The 12,645-nt window shown below is 46.5% G+C and overlaps 1 protein-coding gene across 5 annotated transcripts in view; it reads right to left on the reverse strand.

Moving 5' to 3' along the window:
* The window catches only part of FAM110B (family with sequence similarity 110 member B), a 111,494-nt gene extending 105,824 nt beyond the window's left edge, over positions 1 to 5,670 (reverse strand). For 4 of the 5 annotated variants that reach the window (XR_015695639.1, XR_015695638.1, XR_015695640.1 and 1 more), the window contains exon 1: positions 5,472 to 5,670. The gene's annotated coding sequence lies outside the window, so the exon portion shown is untranslated. Of the gene's footprint in view, positions 1 to 4,968; positions 5,018 to 5,471 lie in introns of those variants that run through there. The other variant, XM_087707040.1, reaches the window with a different exon arrangement.
* Positions 5,671 to 12,645: the final 6,975 nt, after the last annotated feature.

A 12,645-nucleotide genomic window follows, 5' to 3' on the forward strand; every position in this document is an offset into this window, starting at 1 on the left:
TTCCATATACCTCGGCATATGATGTTGGAAAGAACCTCTAGATAGATCATGGCTTACAATCACAATTGGAAGAAGAATCTTTGTTGCTTAGTAAGGCAGTTGTGAATTGCATTTAGCCTTAGTAAGGCCACACCTGGAATACTGTATCCAATTTTGATCACCACATTGCAAAAAATACGTTGACACTTTGGAAAAAGTGCAAAGAAGAGCAACTAAGATAACTAAAGGCTGAAGACAAAAACATGATGATAGTTTGTAGGATTTGGGGTTTGGCTAGTCTAATGAAAATAAGAACTAGGGGGACGTGACAGCAGTATTTTACTATTTGAGAGATTGCCACAAAGAGGAAGAGGTCAACTTATTTTTCAAAGCACCAGAGGGCAGGACAAGAAATAATGGATGGAAACTAATCAAGGAAAGAGGCAACCTCGAATTAAGGAGTAACTTCCTAACAGTGAGAACAATTAACCAACAGAAAAGCTTGCCATCAGAAGTTGTGGGTGCTTCATCACTAGGGGATTTTAAGAAGAGACTGGAGAGTCACTTGTCTGAAATGGTATTGGGTCTCCTGCTTGAGTAAAACCAGCAGATTGGACTAGAAAACCGTGAAGATCCCTTCCAGCTCTATTCTTATGCTGATTGGTTGACTGATCTTATAATCTTTTTTGCCATGGTTGCTTAGAGAATCACTGCAGTTAAATGAATCATACAATCATCAAGCGAATTCAGCTTTCCCCACTGACCTATTGGAAGCTGGCTGGGAAGATCGCAAGTGGTAATGTGCAACAGTTGTATATACATGCCAATTGCTAATTGCCTGAGTTTTGATCACATGACCGTGGTGATGCTGCAATAGTTGTAAGTGTGAGGATCAATAGTAAGTCAGTCTTTTCAAAGCTGTTGTAACTTTGAACAGTTACTAAACAAATAGTCCATTTAGGGGAGGACTACCTGCATATTTTAACTTAAAGGCTCACTGGAATCTCTTCTCAGAAAGAATAACAAAAAGAAGAAAAAGTATTAAATTAAAAACATCATTCATGAAACAAATATTATAATAAAATTAGGAGACATTGATGTGAGGCAATACAAACATTTTGATTTATATTAGCTTATTAAGATGTCTCTCTACTTTTCTTTAAAAAAATGGTATGTCCCATTATTCTCCAGCTATAAACTGAGACAACTCTTCATCACCTACTTTTCTAAAATAATTGACAACTTTGCCACAATGATAATTGTATGTCTCAGTGGAATCATAAATCTATGTAAAATTATGACAGATTTATCAGATTTGGCAAAGCTACCAAAGCTTGAAGAAAAAGCTGTCTGTTTATTCTGGGAAAACAGAACACTTTACACATTCCATGAATAAAAAACTATAACAGATTTCTCTGATGATTTTGTTTATCTTAAACTAGTCTTCTAATATCTAATTTAGTACTTACTACAGCTGTGGAAATAATTCTATTATTGTTTCTTCAGTTATCTCATCGGAAATGTTCAGAACCCTTTGAGAAGGGTTCAAAGCAGCCCACTAAAGGTGTTTCCAACTATTTTTAGCATTCAGGGAATGGATCAAAAGAGACCAGATTATCTGCATCACCCTATACCTGTGTAGAACAAACCTACCAATCAAATGCATTTCTTTAAAACAAAAAATTAGTAAATCATCAACACTGCCTGCTCTTTACATATAGAATAACCACTTAGCTGAATTACTATGTGAAAAATCTATGGCTGTAACTTATTTCTGATAACAGAGGCTCAGAACAAATTACAAACACCAGGCAATGTGGGTTAATATTTTGGGATAACTATTTCATAAAAAGTTTGCTGGTTATTCATAACATTTTCAGAAATCAAATGATGATCAGATAATACTTGCCTTGTAGCAAGCAATGTTCCTAGACACCAATGAAAAAGCTGCAAAACAATAGGATGTTAAAAAGTAATTGTAAAAAAGATAAAATGATATAAACAAATTAAGAAAGGATCTTGAAGAACTGAGTTCAATCTCTGCCCAGATCATTTTATATCTTGTTCTATTCTTCCCAGGCAATAGGCTTTTGCTTTGCCAATTGCCACACAATGGTTACGTTTTTTTAAAAAAAATGCTACAAAAAAGAGTGCAGCAAAAAGATTGTGCATGTCCTAGTCACCACATGTCCTAGTCACCACATGTATTACATGTCCTAGTCACCACATGTATTACCTACTGCAATGTGCTCTGCATGGCTAGCCTTTGAAGACCACTTGGACTTCAATTGGTCCAGAATTCAGCAACATGAATCTTGATTGGCATGTGACATCTCTGCTTCACAAACTGCACTGCTTACAAAATGCTTCCAGGTGTTATTCAAGGTGCTTATCATAATCTATACAGCCCTGCATGGCATAGGGCCTGGTTACTCGAGGGACCATCTTTCTCCCATGAAAACCTGGCTGATTCAATTTAACAGAGTTGGTGCACACCAAATCCACCTGCAGTCTAACAGGATCTCAGAAGTATCCCTTCACTGTCATGATGCCTGCCCTCTTGAATGAGATTCCCTAATATCCCCATGGTTCTCACTGTGGCATTCCAGAAAGCTGTTTTCCCAGATCTTGGGTAAAGGTGGTTGAGGCAGCTGTTGGATGGCGGTTTTTGTACAATACACCACTCAAAGTTGGTTGGAACTGAATGGCATCTACACTGAATAAATGATGAAGAACTCCATCACCATAAAATTCTCTCCTCAGAGAATTTAGTCATCAACAAGTTGAAGACATACATGGAAAAATGTGAAATTAAGGATTTGGGTAATGAGAACTACAACTGTAACAAAATGCCTTACTATCCCATTCAGGGACATGTCTGCTGGATGTTTTTATTAGTTATCGAATTATACAGATGGCTGTCCAGTGTCTACTTGAATACCTTCCATGAGAACAGCCAATCATTTTCAATGCTCATTTAATTAGATGGTTAAATGTTCTAATCATTTAAAAGCTTTGCGGAACTCACATCCATAATTTAACCATGATTTTACTCAATTATCCCATTTTTCTAAATGTCAACATTTTTATTCACTAAAATATGGTTTGCTAGTTTATAGTTCAAAATCAAGCCCATTCAAAATCTATTCTCTTTAATGGAAGTCAGTTAGAGCCACCATTGATGTATTGGCATCAAACACCTAAAAACTACTGCCATCTTCTATGTGATAAAACACTTGAACGCTCTATGCTATGCTATATTCTTAATCTTCTGGTTTCTAAACTAAGTATTCCAAAATCATTATTTTGACATCTTCATATAGCTTCTAGGCTTCTGTTCCAATTTGGATATGATATCCTTATATCTTGGTTTTAAGTTTACATATGGATAATATCTGATTATAAAACAGCATAAAATAAAGCTTTATTTTTTTAATTATGATTCTGTTAACATAACCTACAGTTGCAGCTTTTATAGCAGACTCATACTGCTGACTCATGTTTAGCTTGTGACCAAAATACATTTCACCTCTATTGCTGCCATTCAACACTCTCCCTATCTTGTAGCAATACAGAAACCAATAAAAGGCAGACAAGGATTAACCCAGGATAAAGACTTAATTCTTAATTATGAACCTCCCTCCAACTAACGAGGAACTATTGAAAAGCCCAAATTTCAATTTCTTGACAGAACTGTTACTTAGCATCTTAATAAACAAAGTTGATAGGGTCAAAATGTTACCAATCTGTAGAATAAACTATTATTGTTATCCCTGTACTGAGGATATGGCATGAACATAAGGAGCACGTTTGGGAACTTCTTTTTAACCATTTCATTAGAACATGACAGAGGAAATATTGTAATACTCATGCTACAAAAACCTCACCAAGAAGTTAAACCAGGATGATATCTGAACCACAGGTAATTTTTTTGCTGGAATTAGTATTTTAGATTCATGCTAACAATAGAAAACAAAATGTTTATATAATTTCATACACGTCACCAGTATTCCAATTCCTTAACTGGAGCTCACCAAATATAAAGACAGCTGTACCTGCCTGCCAGACAGAAAATATAAATATATCCAGTGGCAGTTATCTTCTGATATATATGCAGTGTAAAACTTGAAAGTGTATTTATCTATCTTAAAAAGAGGCTACTAAACTTCAGTTATAAGCACACTGATAAAATGTCAGACACAGAATTTTTTTTTCTTCAGAGTAAACACCCACACTATGTTTACTTTTCACCCTGTCAAATACAAACACCACAAAGACACATTGCTCCAGTATCCACACAGCAATGAAACAGCCAAAGCCAAGCTTTAATTAAAGCTGGGCTAACATCCATCCTAAAAGTGATACAAATAGTTTTCACACAGGGGTGTTAGACATTTGCTCTAGGGTAAAGGGGATGTGTGTTTCAAGCGCCTCTATCTCCGCTCCGGAGCCTATATAACTGCCTTCCTTCGAATGCAATGACCCAAAGGTGCTTTTTTAAGAGGCAAGTGGACTTTCTCATGGTTTTTGGAAGATGTTTCGCTTCCCATCCAAGAAGCTTCTTCAGCTCTGACGGGATGGTGGGGAATGGAAGGATTTATATACCTTGCAGACAGCTTGATATTTGCATTCTTTTAGAAAGTCGCGGAGGCCACTTGGGGGGGAAAGGACCTTTGGGACAACCATGGCCTGGATGACTAAAAATTTCCATAGACTTCGAATTCAATCTTTCCCAAGAGTGTATAAAACCGCATCTTTTCTTTAAAAGCGGAGATTCTGGAAAGGCAGTCCCGAGGCTCTACAGCACTTGGCAGGTAGAGCAACGGCCTTAAACGAAGGCGAACTTCCTATTCTCCCGGAATTGCTCACACACACACACACACACACACACACGAGATGCACATAAACACACAAATGCGCGCGCGCCAATAATGAAAGAGCGAATAACCAACCCGTCCTCCCTCTCTCTCTCTGCAATACTGTACCAACCCGGTTCTCGGTTTCCTGAGCAGGCGCACGTTAAACTTCCCCCTCCTGCTTCTGCGCTCGCGATCCAAGTGACTCCCTCCCAAAGCTACTACAAAAATCAACAAAACAACCCGCCCCCTTGCCATCGCAGGGAGGAGGAACAACAATCCAGGTGTAGTGACCGGCGCATATGTAGAGCAAACCGAACTCCGGCCGCTGTCGCCTGTAAAACGGGCTCCAGCTGCACGTCCGCGGTGGAGAGGCAGCGTTTGCTCAGGCGTACTAACTAGCGCTACGAAGCGGGTACCGGCATACCAGTCGCAGATAACCCGAGATGAGGAGAGGAGCGAAAAAGGCAGAGCAGCCGGCGCAGCAGCAGAGCTGAGAGACGAGGCTCCGGGCAAAAGGAGCGTTCCCCCTTCCCGATCTGGAGGCTCTGCTGTCTGTGTGTCCTTCCGCCACGACCACCCGTCCAGAAGCACTGGGCGGCCGCATTCCCTCGTTCCGAGCACAGCCACACTTACCTGGTGCCTTGCTTCGGCCGTCTCCTCCGAGATAGTAAACCCTACGCGAGGAGACGCGGTGTTGCCGAGAAAGCCATGGGAGCCAACGCTTCGGTGGCCAAGGGGCCACAGAGAAATTGCGCGGCTTTGCGAAGGCGACGCGCTGCACGCGCCCCAGGGCTTCCTCCGCACATTGAATGAAAACTCTCCCACGGCCGAATTGCTGCCACCGCAGCCACAAGCGGCGCCGAGCTCCGTCCTTCCCACTTCTTGCTAACGCGGGAGGGGGGGAGGAGTTGAAGACCGGGCGGGGGGGCAGGGTGCTCCCTCTATATGAGCAGCTTTCCAGGATGTCCCGGAAGGCAGCAAGAAGCAGAGCTCGCGTCTCGCCTTTGTATTTTTCACAGACTGTTCCTTCTTTCTCTTCCTTTCTCCTTTCCTTACGCCTTGTCCCCCATTCTGCGCTCTGAATGGCTCGGTCCATCCTGAAATGGGTAGGGGGCGGGGCGGAGCGGAGGATGCTATTGCTCGCATACAATAGGCTTGCATCCAGCTCCGCGATGTAACGGAGCAGAAAACAGTGCTACGTATTCCTACCTTGGTTCCGTTTCAAAGATGCTGTTCTGGATTTGGATGATAGGCTAGGAAAGTATGGTGGCTAAATTAAAGGTGGGCAGAGCTGGGAGATATACACGGCTCTGAGGCTGTGTTCGCCAAACATGCTTAAACTATTCACAAAATGTTGCGTGTTGGTCTAATTACCTAATCAATGGAACTGGGGTTTCACAATTAAACAGACAAGTCCATGGTTATGTTAAATTCAGGCTATTGTGCACTATGTTTTCTCCTGACATGATTACTTCCATTGTATGAATGAAATAATTTGGGTAGCTCTACTGTATGCATGAGCAAGTGGGAATGATGTCACAACACAAATGATGCAACTTCTTTTTGTGTAATGATGAGGCACAATAGCACTTAACTCTGGATGGCATGACACAATTGTCATCATCTTGAAGCCATATCAACTTTTTATGAATGTAGCTGAATGAATCAATGTTTATTTATACCCTGCTGTGGTTTTTTTTAAAAAAAATCAGCAGCATGTTAGTCTGCAAACCCATAACTCTTAGCATTTTGCAAAACTAGCAGTCCATGTTCCTGCATGTTAGCTAGAATGCTAACATCATTCAGTTTCATAAAAATGTATCCTCCCATTAAGCTGTCTGTTACATGACATGGAAACTGAAGTTACACAACACATTGAGTCATACTTGCCTAACAATGGTTTATTGAATAAAGAATGGATTGACCATACTATGAATGCTATCCAGTTTGAGAAGAGGGCTTGCACAATACAATGAGCCATAAATTAACAACACAACCAATTGTGACTAAAATTATGTGACTAATTTGTGTTCACTGTACAGTATGAACATAGCTACAACACACAACAGTGATTTAGGAAGCATAATGCCTGGGTTCCCACATATTAAGGCAGGATCAAGATAACATGCTACCTTTCTGTCACGTTCTGAGCATGCGCTAAAATAAAGAGTTTAAACGGGAAGCGCTCGACACCCAATTGGCTGGTCATTTGACAGCTCCTGTATAAAAAGGGAGCTGTCCAAACGAGCAGCGCGCATTCCTGTCTAAAAGCCGGTTCTGAAGTTAGCCTGTATTTGTTAGGGAATAAAAATTGTTAGCCTTTTATTCCCGTCTCCGCCTCAGTTCTTCTGGCTACCCACGGTCCTTGGGGACACACCACTGGCGACGAGGATGGGATCGCCAAACTGAGGTGCGAGCCAGCTGAAGTCACTCGCTGAGTCACTAGAACCGCGCTTCCAGTCTAACCCTGCCGCGACGAGACGTCGCCTCACTGACAGGAATGGCCACGTTAAACTTCGCGCCATTCAAGTATGGTTCCGAAACGTGGGAGTCATATACCGCCCGTTTCGAATGTTTTCTGGTCGCTCACGACCTTACCGAGCTGACGGATGAAAGGAAATGTGCATTTTTCCTGTCAGTATGCGGCACGGACGTTTTCCACACCGCCAGGGCTCTCACAGCCCCTGAACCTATCAAGGCCGTGCCATAGCCTGTCCTGATGGCAAAGCTGACGAGCCATTATGCTCCGTCTCCGTCCAAGATAGCCCACCGACACGCATTCCATCAACGCAGCCAAGCCGAGGGAGAGTCAGTCAGCACCTATGTCGCCATCCTAAGATCAGCCGCCCTTCACTGCGAATTTCGTGATCTCGACGAGGCCCTCCTCGACCGCCTGGTGTGTGGCCTCAGAGACCTCAAACTACAAAAATGGTTATTGATGAAGGCAGACCTCTCATTTCAATCCACGTTCGATGAGGTTCGGGCTGCTGAAATGGCCACGGCATCCCTAGCTACCATTGCGAAGAGCCGGTCTACTCCAACCGCACAGCCCGCCAATACGTTCAACACAGCTGCCAGTCTACCAGATACGGAGAGTGATGAATCGGACGCCGAAGGGCAAGAGGAGGACATCAACCGCCTTTATGAGGCGAACAAAAAGAGCGGAACACGGCGGAAGGGCGACCCTAGATCTGCATGTAGTGGTTGCGGAGGCAACCACGAAAGAGCTGAGTGCAGATTTAGGCAAGCCCTCTGCCAGCGGTGTGGCAGAAAGGGCCACATTGCTCGGGTGTGCCGAGCCGCGCAGCCCATGTCCTCCTCAGAGTTTCAGACCGATCGGTCCCGTCAACCGTGGAACCAGACGGAAGGCCCAAAGAAACCTAGGATGGACTGCCATGCCATCCTCCGGAACGCAAATCAGGGCCTCTCCTGCCACAATCTGCAGAAAAAGATTCAGCTGACTGTCAATATTGAAGGGAGGCCCTGTGAAATGGAGCTGGACACCGGCTCCGCTATGTCCATTGTGTCCTGGAGCATGATTAAACGCCTCTTGCCACAGCTGTCAAAGCGCCAACTACAAGACTGTAACCTGACATTACGAGACTATCAGGGCAACCTGATTCCAGTGATCGGCACCCGCAAGGTCAGAGTGCATTTCAAGGGGTTTGATGGCCGGCTACCCCTCATCATAGTCGAAGGGTGGTTGCCCAGCCTTCTCGGCCTCGACTGGTTCCAGTCCCTCGGCCTTCAGATCAGCGGCATCCACCATCTAAGCACGTCGGCCCTAGACTGCCTGGTCAACGAATTCCCTGCCGTGTTTGATGGCACATTAGGCAAATACACTGGCACACCCGTGTCATTCAACCTCGACCCGTCTGTGCAACCGGTGCGAATGAAGCCACGCCGAGTACCCATCGCACTCAAGCCGAAAGTGGATGCCGAGCTGGATAAGCTCGTGGCTCAAGGCGTCCTGGAGCCAGTGGACCATGCACGATGGGAAACACCCATCATGTTACCAATCAAACCAGACGGCAGCGTGAGGATTTGCGCAGACTACCGCTGTTCTATCAACTGCGCTCAGCCCTCCAACGCGTACCCGGTGCCAGTGGTTCAGCACCTTCTCCACACCTTGGGCGAGGGGTCTATCTTCGCAAAGCTCGACCTCGCCCAAGCGTACCAACAACTAGTGGTGGACGATGAGGCAGCTGAGGGGCAGACAATCATCACGCACTGGGGCGCATTCTGCTGCCGCAGATTGCAGTTTGGGGTTAGCATCGCCCCAGGACTTTTCCAAAGTTTGATGCAGCGGCTGCTCCAAGGACTCCGAGGCGTCGTCCCCTATTTTGACGACGTCCTCGTATCCGCAGCCTCCCTTGATGAACTCATGCACCGCCTGCGAGAGGTTCTCCGGAAATTCCAACAAGTGGGGCTCAAAGTCAAAAGAGACAAGTGCCAGATCGTGGTGCCCCAGATAGAGTTCCTAGGGTTCCTCATTGATGGCAGCGGCATTCACCCCATGGCTGCCAAGACCAAGGCCATCGTGGAAGCCCCTACACCTACTAATAGAGCTGAACTACAGGCCTTTTTAGGCCTACTAAACTTCTATGCTGTGTTCCTGCCACATAAGGTGTCTGTCGCTGAGCCACTTCACCGCCTCCTTGACTCAGGTGCAGCCTGGGTTTGGGGCCGCCGGGAGGCCTTCGCATTCCTAGCTGTCAAACACCTCCTCATCTCCAACGATGTCCTCATCCAATACAGAGAGCACTTGCCTCTCGTGCTCACTTGCGATGCTTCTCCCTACGGGGTGGGCACCGTCCTCTGCCACCAGCTACCCAGTGGGGCAGAGGTGCCTGTAGCATTTTTCTCCCGCACCCTATCTGCCTCCGAACGCAACTATGCCCAAATTGATAAGGAGGCTCTTGCTATTGTGGCCAGGGTGCAGCGTTTCCACCACTATTTATATGGCCGCACGTTCCTGATTGTCACCGACCACAAGCCGCTGCTCGGGTTGCTGGCCGGCGACCGCCCTGCCCCGCCGCCCTGCCCCGCAGATTCTATCTCCATGAATGACACGCTGGTTTGTCTTCCTCGCCTCCTACGAATACCAGCTGCACCACCACCCGGGGAAGCAGATTGCCCATGCCAATGCCCTCAGCTGTTGCCCCCTGCCGGGGGCCCCTGAAGACCCTGCTGCTGTCGCCCCAGTATTCCTAATTGACGACCTCAACCTGCCAACTTCTGCCACCGACATCGCCCGGTTGTCCGCAAGGGATCAGGTAATATCCCGGGTACTAGACTGGGTTAGGCGAGGGTGGCCAAAAGACCCCGTAGATCCTGCTTTCCTTCCCTTCAAATCCCGCTTGGCGGAGCTGTCCGTCCAGTGCGGCTGCCTGCTCTGGGGCCGCAGAGTAGTGGTGCCGGCCTCACTGAGGACTACCGTCCTGCGGCAGCTACATCACGCCCACCCCGGCATCGTCCGGATGAAAGCCCTGGGCCGCAGCTACGTGTGGTGGCCTAAGCTGGACCAAGACATAGCAGCCCATGTTGCGGGATGCTCGCAGTGCCAGGGCGCCCAGGCCTTGCTGCCCAAAGCCGAGCCCCGTACATGGGAACCGCCTTCCACACCCTGGTCCTGCGTGCACGTCGACTTCACAGGCCCCATTCAGGGCCGCATGCTATTCATTGCTGTGGACGCCTTCTCGAAATGGGTTGAGGTCGTCCATATGCCCTCCACCACCGCAGACGCGCTCATTGCAACCCTTCGCCACCTATTTGCCACTCATGGCCTTCCCGACGTGCTGGTGTCCGATAATGGACCACAGTTGACGTCTACCAAATTTGAGGCGTTCCTGGCTTCCCAGGGCATCCGACACGCCCTCACCTCCCCCTTCCACCCGGCTAGTAATGGCTTGGCGGAGCGCGCTGTGCGCTCCGTCAAAGAAGCCCTCGCTAAAATGGATCACCTTCCATGGCAAGAGCGCATCGATGCATTCTTGCTCGCCCACCATTCCACCCCATCACCAGACTCCAATACTAGCCCAGCTGAGCTCCTCATGGGTCGGAGGTTACGAACACCTCTCGACCGCTTGCACCCTGCTTATTCCACCCCAACTCCCGTAGATTCCCATGGGGGTGCCCGATCCTTCGCCCAGGGGGAGGCAGTGTATGCCCGGAATTATGGAGGGAATCCCTTGTGGCTACCGGGCATTGTGACTGACCAGACCGGGCCCTGCTCCTACAGGGTCAGGCTCCACGACGGCAGAACTTGGAGATGCCACTGCGACCAGCTGCGGAGCAGACGCCAACCACCAACCGACCAGCAGCCACCGACCGACCCACCAACTCCGGCGACCGACCCACCAACTCCGGCGAGTGACGCGGGGCCCAGAAACGAGGAGGCCGCATGAGAACAAGCAGCCAGTGCCCCAAACCGAAGCGGTGACTTACTTGATGGGCCAGCACCCTCCTTCGTTCTTCGCCGGCCCGGGCGATCACCATCCTCCGAAGCAGAGTCCTCGGCCGAGCATCCAGAGTCACCAGGAAGCGCGGGAGAACCTCGAGCCTCCAGCCGAATCAGGCGGCGTCCAGCATATTTACAAGACTACGCTTGCGCGAGCTTACGCAGGAGGAGTGTCACGTTCTGAGCATGCGCTAAAATAAAGAGTTTAAGCGGGAAGCGCTCGACACCCAATTGGCTGGTCATTTGACAGCTCCTGTATAAAAAGGGAGCTGTCCAAACGAGCAGCGCACATTCCTGTCTAAAAGCCAGTTCTGAAGTTAGCCTGTATTTGTTAGGGAATAAAAATTGTTAGCCTTTTATTCCCGTCTCCGCCTCAGTTCTTCTGGCTACCCACGGTCCTTGGGGACACACCACTTCCTAATTGATCATAGAATACTTGTGAAATGATCAAGGAGAATGGTGTACATATATTTAGCTCAGGGGTGTCAAACTTCCAATGACTCGTCACGTGACATATCAACTTTTCCACCCTTTGCTAAAGTGGGTGGGCATGGCCAGCGCATGACACATCTGGCCTGCAGGCCGCCAGTTTGACACCCAATTTAGCTTAATGTTTAGTTTAGTTTAGTTTATTGTCATTGCACCTCATATAACAAAATTAAATACCATCAAAACAAAATTAAATGTATTATGATTTGGACTCTTCTGTATAGTAACTGATTGTAGAATGTTCATCTCTTCTTTAATTTAGTGGCTGATTAAATGCTTCGCTCAGACATTGGGGCATGCCAGTAATATACCGGTAAGTAAATGAAGTGCAGCCCTATGTATGCAACTGGCTTGGAATAAATTACATAGAGATAAGGATGGTAGGCTTATATGAGTTGCAGCCAAAATCTCATCATTATGTATATAAATGCTCTTGATTCACACATTTACATTAATACATTATGTGGCTTATTCAAATTTCAGTTTAACAAATTGCATTCAACCCAGCCTAAATGAGAGTTTACAAACCAAAAATACAGTTAACACAATATGTGAATTCATCCACATAGTGTTCAATCTCATAAGACATGGCAATATAAATCATGGTTTAGCACAGCTGCTTCCTTCCAGGTTTCAAGTTATACATTATGCTTCACCTCCCTCCATTTGAATGAACATTTTCATGCACCCATGTATACATGCCCATGATCTAGAGGACATAGAGGCTTTTGAGTATTTGCTGAATATTGAATATTTACTTATAGCAGTAAAACCATATACTGGGCAGAGTTTAGGACTAGGTAGTTTTCAAGATCATCAGAATTTCTGAAAGTGTTAATGGAATTCTTGATTGACCAG

This window comes from Thamnophis sirtalis, unplaced genomic scaffold (assembly GCF_051295495.1).
Source record: "Thamnophis sirtalis isolate CommonGarterSnake01/CBP01778 unplaced genomic scaffold, rThaSir2_p1.2 scaffold_2, whole genome shotgun sequence".
NCBI classification, from domain to species: domain Eukaryota; kingdom Metazoa; phylum Chordata; class Lepidosauria; order Squamata; family Natricidae; genus Thamnophis; species Thamnophis sirtalis.